Source organism: Corapipo altera, unplaced genomic scaffold (assembly GCF_003945725.1).
Source record: "Corapipo altera isolate COAL_440 unplaced genomic scaffold, ASM394572v1 56, whole genome shotgun sequence".
NCBI classification, from domain to species: domain Eukaryota; kingdom Metazoa; phylum Chordata; class Aves; order Passeriformes; family Pipridae; genus Corapipo; species Corapipo altera.
The window spans coordinates 10,298,323-10,308,014 of NW_020884896.1; positions in this window are offsets into that span (position 1 = coordinate 10,298,323).

The window sequence follows — 9,692 nt, forward strand, 5'->3', positions numbered from 1 at the left end:
TAATGTGAACACAAGGAGCAGAAGCACAAGCAACCAGCACAGCAATAGCATTAGATCAGGGGATTTGGACTTTGCTGTGCTCCCACACCCAAGTCAGACACAAAAATACATGAACATACATTTGCAGATGTGCATATGCATGTGCTTCCAAAGGCCGTTTTGATTGAAAAAAGGAGACGAATTACTGTTTCTATCAAATAATCCACTTTTGAGGAAAGCTGCAGTGTGCTGCAAGCACCAGGACCACTGAATGAAACTTTCTGTGGGAGCCAGTGTGAGGTCTCTGCTTTGGACTGGTTTTTATTGCAGTGGTGAAATGGAAGTAGGTGCTCCACTCACAAGCAGGGCACCTAAGTACACCACTTTTATAAAGAGTTGTTCAAAAATAACCCACAGGCTAAGATCCAAACTGTATTACAGTATTTGCACAACTAGATTTGTCCACATTGCCTTGACTTTTCTGCATGTGGGTGCTCGTGTCCATGACACTATTGTGCAGAGTAAACAGGGGCCACACACTCTACCCCACTTTTCAACTGATTTGTTTAGAGATTAATGCATAAACCCCAGCAACAGATTACAAATTTAGCATAAAAGCAAAGTGAAATCACCTTCAGAAACTTGCCAGTTTGGCCATTTAGGAGTCTGGATAGGTATTGATTTGAGGTGAATATTCTAAAGTTTGCATTACCCTTTGAAAAGTGCTAATGTAGTTCTTGTCACTTTAAATTAACTTTAGATAAGAGGGACTGACAGAAACATGAAGATGTGTGAACTATATTTGACTGATATTCTGTCAAATATTGCATGGGGTTATGATCCACAACTTTTCCCATCTGCTGCTCAAACCTGAATCCTTGAATGCACAATGGATTAATTACCATATTTTGTTCTGATTTTACGTAGTAGTATAAAAGACTGTGAATGTTAAATGTACCCTTACCTGCCATCATTTTCTAAGGCTAAGGTATATGAGGAGGGGAGGCAGGGTGTTCTTTAGCAATTTTTTACAGCCGCATGGAATGATTCCTAAGTGCACCTCTTCTCAAATGATTAGATTCGCAGAAGTTAACCAGAGTAACACAGCACTCAGAATTTCATTCACTCCTTTCCTTGTGAGACTTTTTCCCCCCCCCTCAGAAATAAAAGCAATGAGCACTGATGTAGCACATTCCATCCACTGCGCTTTACAAGCAGCAGCATAATTACATGAGGCTTTGCCATCCGGTATCATTGCAGAAGGATGCAGCGTGGAGCACTCAAGGTCAGCATTTTTGACTGATGTTGTGTTTCCTGGAAGGCCTGACATTGATTCTCCAGAACCACCTGCACATCCCAGCAACTCAGACTGACACTCGGTAGCTAGCCTGCCCCTTTCTGCAGCTGGACAGCCAGAAGGCTGGATATCTTAAATTAAAGGCCCCTTTGAAAATAGGGGCAGTATTAACTTGTCAAAAATCCCCCAGTGTTTCAGTGAAAAAACTGAGAAGCCTTTACTTAAAAACTCTTTTTTCTCCTCACCTCCCTCTTTCCTCCCAGGACTGTTTGAGTGAGTTGAGTTGTCTTGACTTTCAGCTGAAGGAATTAATGTCCCCTTTAGTTGAGGTACTGCATAGGTAAACCCTGGTAATAGCTAGTTCCCTTATTTTGCAATGTCCTTAACACATGTATCTCTTGAATATTTTTTTCTTTCAGAGGACACTGTGCACTGTAGTGATACCCTGAGTCATATTCTGGCACTGCACTGCTTAACAGATAGGAAACATTTCTGCTTGTCGGGTTGACTCTAACATGCCTGTGTCAATGAGAGAGTGTGGTTATCCAGAAATAAGCAAACTCAATGATGGTGTGAAAGGCAGATTGAACTTATGAAGTCAGACAGACTTGTAAAATGGAGAAACAAACACGTTTCTTGTTGCAGTGAAATCCTTTCTGGAAGAATTTATAATATTACACTTGGGAGTAATTGTGAACCCAGTCTTGTCTTTTATATGTTTTCTCAGGTTTTTGGAGATTTAAAATAACATTGCCCTTCTCCAGTACTAGAATATTAGATAGATTCCTCAGCCATTCCTCCGTACCTTTTTATTTTCCACTATTTTTTTAATGTCATTTCTTATGAAATCTCCAACCTTGATTGGGGGATTCTTTGCTCCTAGTTTCTTTCTGTGATTACCAGAGGTGGGGCGTGGCAAGGGAAGAAATACTTTTGTATTTCTTCATGGAAAATACTTCTGTTTTGTTTGGGAGAAGTTCTGATATAAAGTGCAGGCTTGCCCTTCATATCCAGTTACCTTTAATTCGGGGGGGTGAAGAGGATTGAGAAGATAATATGTGAGCCCAAGGAGGGAAAAAAAGGGGGTTTGAGATAGTCTTGGAATATATTAACAAGGTCTCACTCTTTGGCTAGAAGTTACTCCTCAGACTGAATGCATTCTTATCCTCTTGCAATATCAAGTAGGCTAATGGCTACCAATATTATCAAGCCCACAGCTGATATCTTCAGGACAGCTAAAGGGCTCAATAACCTTTCAAACTGTTCTAAGGAACACTTAACTGATGATGCCATGCAACACCAGCAAATGCTTAGGTAGGATTGTGGAAAATACTCATCATTAAACTCACCCTGCTTCTGTTAAGTCAATCCCACTGAAAGCTGATGCCTTAAACTCTGCTGGGGGGTCAAAGGAGAAATCTTCTGTTTTAGTGCCGCTTTTCGTCTTCTCTTCATCTAGCTAGCATCTGGCCCAGTTTAATAATCTTTGTTCTGAGTGGTGTAAGGTCATTAGCAAAACCTTAATGGGGACAAGGGTTGCAGCATTGGACCTCTATTTAGGGAATCTATTCCAGAAGGAAAAGGTATGATGTTTCTTGCAAGTGACATAAAGATTAATGAGGGATAGACAAATGCCCTTGCTCCAAAGTCAGCAAAAAATAGAAGGTTCTGTTTAAACTTTTCAAAATGAATTACAGTCAGGTGCTGACAATCAAGAAACAAAATGAAATCTGAGTTGGAGAGTCTGGAATAATTCTCTGGGTCTTTCCCCAAGCCTGTCACTCTTTTCTATGGATATGAATATTAAGGGAAACAGTCTGCAAATCCACACATCCTAGGCTTGTGAGGCAAGCTGGAGACTCAAAAAGATCACTTGGGAACTGCAAAGGTTGTTGGATATTTAGAAAATACCAGTGTTTCAACCTGATTAATGGACGTAGAAGAGGAAAAGTTTTTTGATTTTTATACCTTTTTTAAACAGTGCAGACATAACTCTTGGAGCTGGTAGAGATGGAAAGGAAAGGATGAAAACATCTCTGTGCATATGATGAAGGCTAAGTATTGGAAGTTAAAACCACAGATTTTTATTTTAACAAAGCAGTTCAGTTCCATTTTAATTGTTTAGGCAAGAAAATGTAATATTATATCCATGTGTTTGTCTTGCAAAACTACAGATTGTGTATGTGTGGGTGCTACAAATGCATAGTGAAAGGGGTCAAAACAGTTTCAGAAAGGTATAGTGGGTTAAATCAGAGAGGTGAGACTGAAATCTGAGTAACAATCCATTGTTGCTGCTTATTTTTGAAGCAAACCACAAGAGCATTGTACACTAGCTCCATGCTATGTTCCAGAATATGTTCGACATGCTTTGAGGTTTTTTCCTAAACTTATTTTTAACTAATTTTATGATGGTTTTAAATGTACAAAGCCCTAGTGTTATTCACAACATAGACTACTAGCAAGTTTCAGGTGATTAGGTCTCTTCTTTAAGGTAGAGTTAACATGTATCTGTCAAGAGATATGGTCAACTGCTGTCCAATTTGCAAAACACATTTTTATCTGTTCTTACATTGTAAAATATTTTGATAGTGTCATATTTTCAAATGAAAAATTGCTTTCTTTAAAAAAAAAAAGCCAACATTGTTGAATATCATTTTCAAAATACAAGTTATCATGGGACACAGAAGATTATTCTCAGTTTAGTAAACTTTTTTGCAGAAACTGTTGACCCAGCCTGCTCAAGGCTACTCATGCACGTTTATGCACAGAGAGCAAAACCAATAAATGCTCCCACAAATGACTTTGGAGAGAACTCCGAACATTTCTTCCCTTCGCCTCTTGCCTCACCAAAGCAGTGTGCATCCTGACAAAAGAGAAACCACAGAATGTGCAGAATGTCAACAAGACCCTGAGGTCTTATTCCCACTCGTTTTACTGGGCTCAGAGTCGGGTACTTACTGCCCAGAAGACTAGACAATAGGTTCATTCCTTCTCCTGCAGAAGCACAAAATGAGGCATTTCCTCCATGTGTTCCCCTGGCCCATTGCAGGACATGCAGAGTGCGCTACTTGCTGCTCACCCACAGCCATACTCGTACTGAATCGCTGTGTGCTGGCTACTCACACTTCATGCTCATTTAAACTTCACAGTCATGTGAACATTCATTAAACCAACTGGGTACAGGTGGGTTTTGCATTGGGAACATGTGAAAACATGTGCTTTCTATGTTGTTTTTTATATGAAGCCTTGTGTCCAACAACCTATTTATTTTTATTTAAGTATTACGTCACTCTTCCTAGCACAAGCAGAGTGCCAGTACCTCCTCTTTGCTGCACTCTCTAATGTTTTCTGTGTCCTCTCCTATCTTCCAAAATGAAAGGGGACCATTCTCACCCTGAAAGAATTTACTGTATGATCTCCATCTGGGCTGCAGCAGAAACACAAGACAGTGTAATTGGTTCTTTTAGGTTGACTGAACTTACTCCTGTACTTGAAGTACCCATCTTAAGTCCCCTAAAGACATCCAAGAAGGAGTTGTTGCACATGAGCAACTACAAACCTTTTGATACCTTTCAACAGGACTTTCTGCAGATGAGTTAATGGTCTCTTCTCTTTTAAAAAAATCTGTGATGTTAGGAATGATGGTTTTTGTCAACATCTTGTGGAGAGAGGAATCTTAGAGGTAAAAAAAGATACATTAAATATTCCCCTGGTTTTCTGCAGCCACATTATTACTTGTAAAATCTCTCATGTGAGAGCAGAAGATGAGGAGGAGTTTGCGATCTTATTCTGCAATACCTGCCTTAGAACCTCAGACTCAGCAAACAAGATAGGGCAGAACTGTTGAGTAAAAAAGAGCTTCTGTGAAGGACTACAGAGGTGAGCTGAACTATAACTTGTAGAAGGACCCACCCAAACCCTCAGTTTCCATTTCAGTTTCCATTCTTCCTTTTCTGAATACCACTGTCATTCTGATCTTCTACCTGCAGTCATTCTTTAGTGTGCACCATGCTCCCTCCTGTTCCAATCCTCTTTACCTTATCCCATGCCCTGCCCTTGTTCCAACAACATTTGCTCTCATGTTACCAATGTGTTCACCCCTGAACAAACTTGCACTTGAGTCTTCAGTTTTTCAGTCATGTTCCAGAATACCAAAACCTGAGTTGGCCAGCTACAAAGATGATAATTTCTCGTTAGCTGTCATACTTCTCTTTTTGTCAAATATCTTCAGTCCCCTTTAGATAACCTTTGGTTCTCTTGATGTACCACTCTCTTTCAGCATGACCATTAGCTCTTCCCTCCTGCTATAAGGTTGTTGACAGTCTCCTGCTCTGAAGTGCCCCAAGATTCTCCGCCCTGATCTCATACTTCAGTCTTTCTCTGGTGGAAATCCTGTGACCAGGCTGACTTCTTCCATACAAATCCAATCTGTCTTTGTTCAGCTCTGATTTTCACAAACTGAACAACTATATTGTTCCTTCATAAGGACACTGACAACTGCCATGTAACTCCCTCTGAAAACTAATTTGACCCTTCAAGGTTTCTTCCCTCTCCACCCATTTCCTGTTGTTCATTTCCTCAAAAGCAGCTCTTGTTCCAGATGGTCCAAGGTGTCCAGGTCCATAGCTGTACTTTCATGCCAGATACCCACAGTGCTTGAGGTGCATGCATGCTGCAAAGCTGCTGACTTGTTCACCTTCTAAAATCTCTCTCAGAGGTCTCCTTTGACTAGATGACCACTGAAAACTCAACTGTACTTTGGCCGCTGTCATCCTGTTGGGCTAACTCTTTCCCTGCGCTTCCACATCTCTCTGTAGCTATCTCTTGACTCTGTAACTCTTTTCTTTATTTTTATTCTGCTTGTGCAGAGCCTTTCGCTGTGGGCTCCTAGTCCATGACTCCTAGAGGATATGTCAATGCGCTCAAGTAAGAGGGGATATGAATACTGCAACGAAGCCAAAACTCTTGGAAATCTTTGTGACTCAGGGTGTTCAGAATCTGAACCTAGCTCCAGCCACAGATTTTGCAATTGGCCTGCAAGTCTGTGTAAAACTCATATTGGAACATCCTTGAAATTAAGGGGTGGTGTTGGAATCTGCATCCAAATTTCACAGCTGTAGGTCACCTCTCAAACACGGGTATTTGGAAGACGGTAAGAACTGAGCTGTAAGCAGCTACATCGGCGATGAGATATTGTTGCTGTTTTTTGCTGTCTGTGTTTTTGAAATGCTTGCTACAAGGACAGCTGTGAGGCAGATGCTGTTCTGAGTTCAGATGTGGAATGTTACAGGGTCACTCTGCTTACCTTATCATAAAAGAGCACGCGTTTTTGTGCTCTTCATGTGCTGGAAAACAAGTCCATGACAAATACTGTATTGTGTGGGAGGGCTGGGGGTGGGGGAGAAGAAGGGAAGGGTATCTTGTCCTTAGGGGCTGCTGGTGCTAGGCACCACAAAAGAAAGCCCTGTTTGTCAGCAACACTTAGAGATACAGGGCCCAGCATGAGGCACCTGCAGCAGCTTAAGGATGACTCCATGGGTGAGTAGCTGTATACCAGTGGCTGGGGTTTCCTGCCTGCCACGCAGATCCAGGAGGAGTGGCGAAGCTAGACTACAGCAGGAAGGGAATCCAGGAGATAAACAGCCTGACAGACATGGGGCAAGAAATTCCCAGGTGATTTTAAAGAATTTCTGCGAGAGGCCGAATATAGTGTGGTCCTAGCCTTTGGTCTGCATTGCTACACATGCAAAAAAATGATGTATCTTTAACTGGTGAAGGGGGATAGTTGTATTACACAGTGTTGATATTTGTGTCGTCAGCTGGGCAAAGTGAGAGTTTGAATCTGGAAACTTATTCTTTTGTAGGAGTAGATGGTGCTCAAAGATGGGATAAAAACTGTCGGAAAGAAGCCTAGACTTGGTGTGCATGACAGGGGATGGGAGCAAGTGGGCTTGAAGCCTATGGAAACATTGCAGAAGGTGTCAGAACCCAAAAGTGGTGAGGATTCCCAAACAAGGAAAAATGGGCTGGAAGATGGGAGCTTCTATGGGGCTGGGTTCTGCTGGCAGGAGAGCAAGGTCACTCTACTGCACAGCAGGGGTGAGTGATGGTATGGATGGCACAGTGAGGAAAGGCTTGTAGCAGGGCCAAGGAGAGGGGGAGAAAGGCAGAAAAGGAGAGAAAAGAAAAAACCAGAAAGAAGAGATGCAGGAATTTTTCTCCATCTGGCTCTTTTCTACACAGTGAATAAGCTTTCAAGCCTGTGTCTTTCTTCCCAGTGTCCCCGTGTCTTGGAAAATTGGGTTGAGCTATGTGAGGGAGGATAAGAGAGTGAGGATGGAAGAAGTCTTACAGCATTGGAATCCCACCAACTTGTCTGGGCAGCTGTTACTGCTGATTATGTATGCTGTACTCATGCATGCTACATTTCCCATGTTAGCTGCATGGTTTGGAGCCTGCAGTTGCAGACAAAGGTTTTGGTCTGTGTTCTTCCAGCTTACTGGCCTGTGCATTTTGTTACAGGAACAGCTACAGATTCGAAGGCCTAAGATAGACTGAAAACAGAGACTCATACCTGCTTGCTCGTCTGCCTAATATATCTGCCTACCTTTTGTATTTATATAGTTTCCTTCGTGGGAGGGTCTTAGCACCTGTATAAGTTGAATGCTGAACATACTTGGCACAGGCATGACTATGGAAACGTTGCCCTGCACCACATATGTACACACAGTTGCCAAGACAAATATGGGGTCGTATCCCGCTGCTATTCAATGCACAGAACTCCTATTAGGAGTCAATGAGAGTTGTGCATAAAAAATCAATGGAAAGATTTGACCACTTTCAAATGGAACAGTTCGTGGTACAAATTGCACTGTCTTTGTTGTGCGCAGAAGATAAACCTGGCATTTTTTCCTGGCTATCCCTCTTTGCTAACATGCTCTTTGGAATGTGCTTTTTCACCCCACTGTATCTAACTAGCATCATGAGATTGTTTTCAATAAAGGTGCAGGGAAACCATCCAAGGTGGGGGTGCCTGATTGGCCTTTTAAACACGCGTATAAATATTATTGCTAATTATTCACACGTGAGCTCTTTGCATGCCATATTTTAAACAGTTTTATAAAAAATCAGAAATAAAATAGAGGGTTTTTTAAATATGTGGGGATACCATCATTATACCTACAGGTAAAAATCTGAAATCACCTCAGAGGGATGTGGACTGAAAGAAACTGCTAGTTTGGCTGGTGGTTTAGAGGATGTTCTATTGCTGAGCTACTAAATAAATCCCCTTTTGCCCTGCACTGCCTCCAGCAAGCCCTTAGCCTTCCCCACTCTGTCTTCCCCACACTGTTTCTCTATTTTTCCTCATAATCTCAGCCCTGATTCTCTTTTTCCCATTCTTCTGAATGTTGAAGTCATGACCTTTGTGGTTTATAGGCCACAAGAGACTGAGCTAAATGTGTTAGCACAGAGTCAAAACAAGTAATAGCTGGCCAATTAAATTAATAATCCATATTGTTACAATGTTTAACCACGGCTGTTTCCTCAGTGGTCTGTTTAAATCACAGCCAAGTCCTGACCTATTAAAATGAATAACTGGAATTATGAGAAACTCCATTTAATAAACACAGCAAGGAACGCAACACAATCGGTATGAAATATTTATTACCACTTTAAGCAGCAGCTAGTTGAGATTTAAGATTGGATTAATGAAGGGGTTTTAATTTCTGGCTAAGGGAAGAAAGCTTAAACCTGGAACATTTCTCAATTTCCTGGTATGGCTTTGCAATGGGCAAGATTTGAGATGGGAGCGCACAATTCGATTCATGCTTTCCCCTTGCAGAGCTCTCTCCAGACACGTTCGATGCAGAAGGAGATCAAAGCAAGCAGGCTCCAGACAAGTGGCTCAAGTGGCTTGAAAAAACTCCAGGGAATAAGGGCTGGAGCACTAGACATGAGCCTTTGGATTTTAAAATGAGCACTCCTGCCAACCGCCATCCTATAGAGAGCAATGTTAATGGAAGGCTGGTACATTCCCAGTGACAACGGCTCGTGTGCATGCATTTTTTTGCAGTATGTCTCAGGGCTAGAGGAGGGGGAGAGAAAAATCCCTTCTCTCTGAAATTTGTCAGACAAAATCTCAAGCTGGGAGCAAACCCTTATTGTTTCAAGTGGCCCAAGTATTGTTTTTCTTAAGTGCGGAGCTACCAAGGTTTTACTATTCATGCTGCGTGTTCATCTTCAGAGTTTCTCCATTTAACACAAAAGCAAATTTTCTTCTTTGATAGAAACTAAAATGTTCCCAGGGTTAAAAAACAATCTATCATGCCCAAGCTTAAATGGGGATATTATTTTCCTTTCATTTTCTACTTCTTCTGATGTAGTAACACTGAGCAGGTTAATAACATGCAAGTCC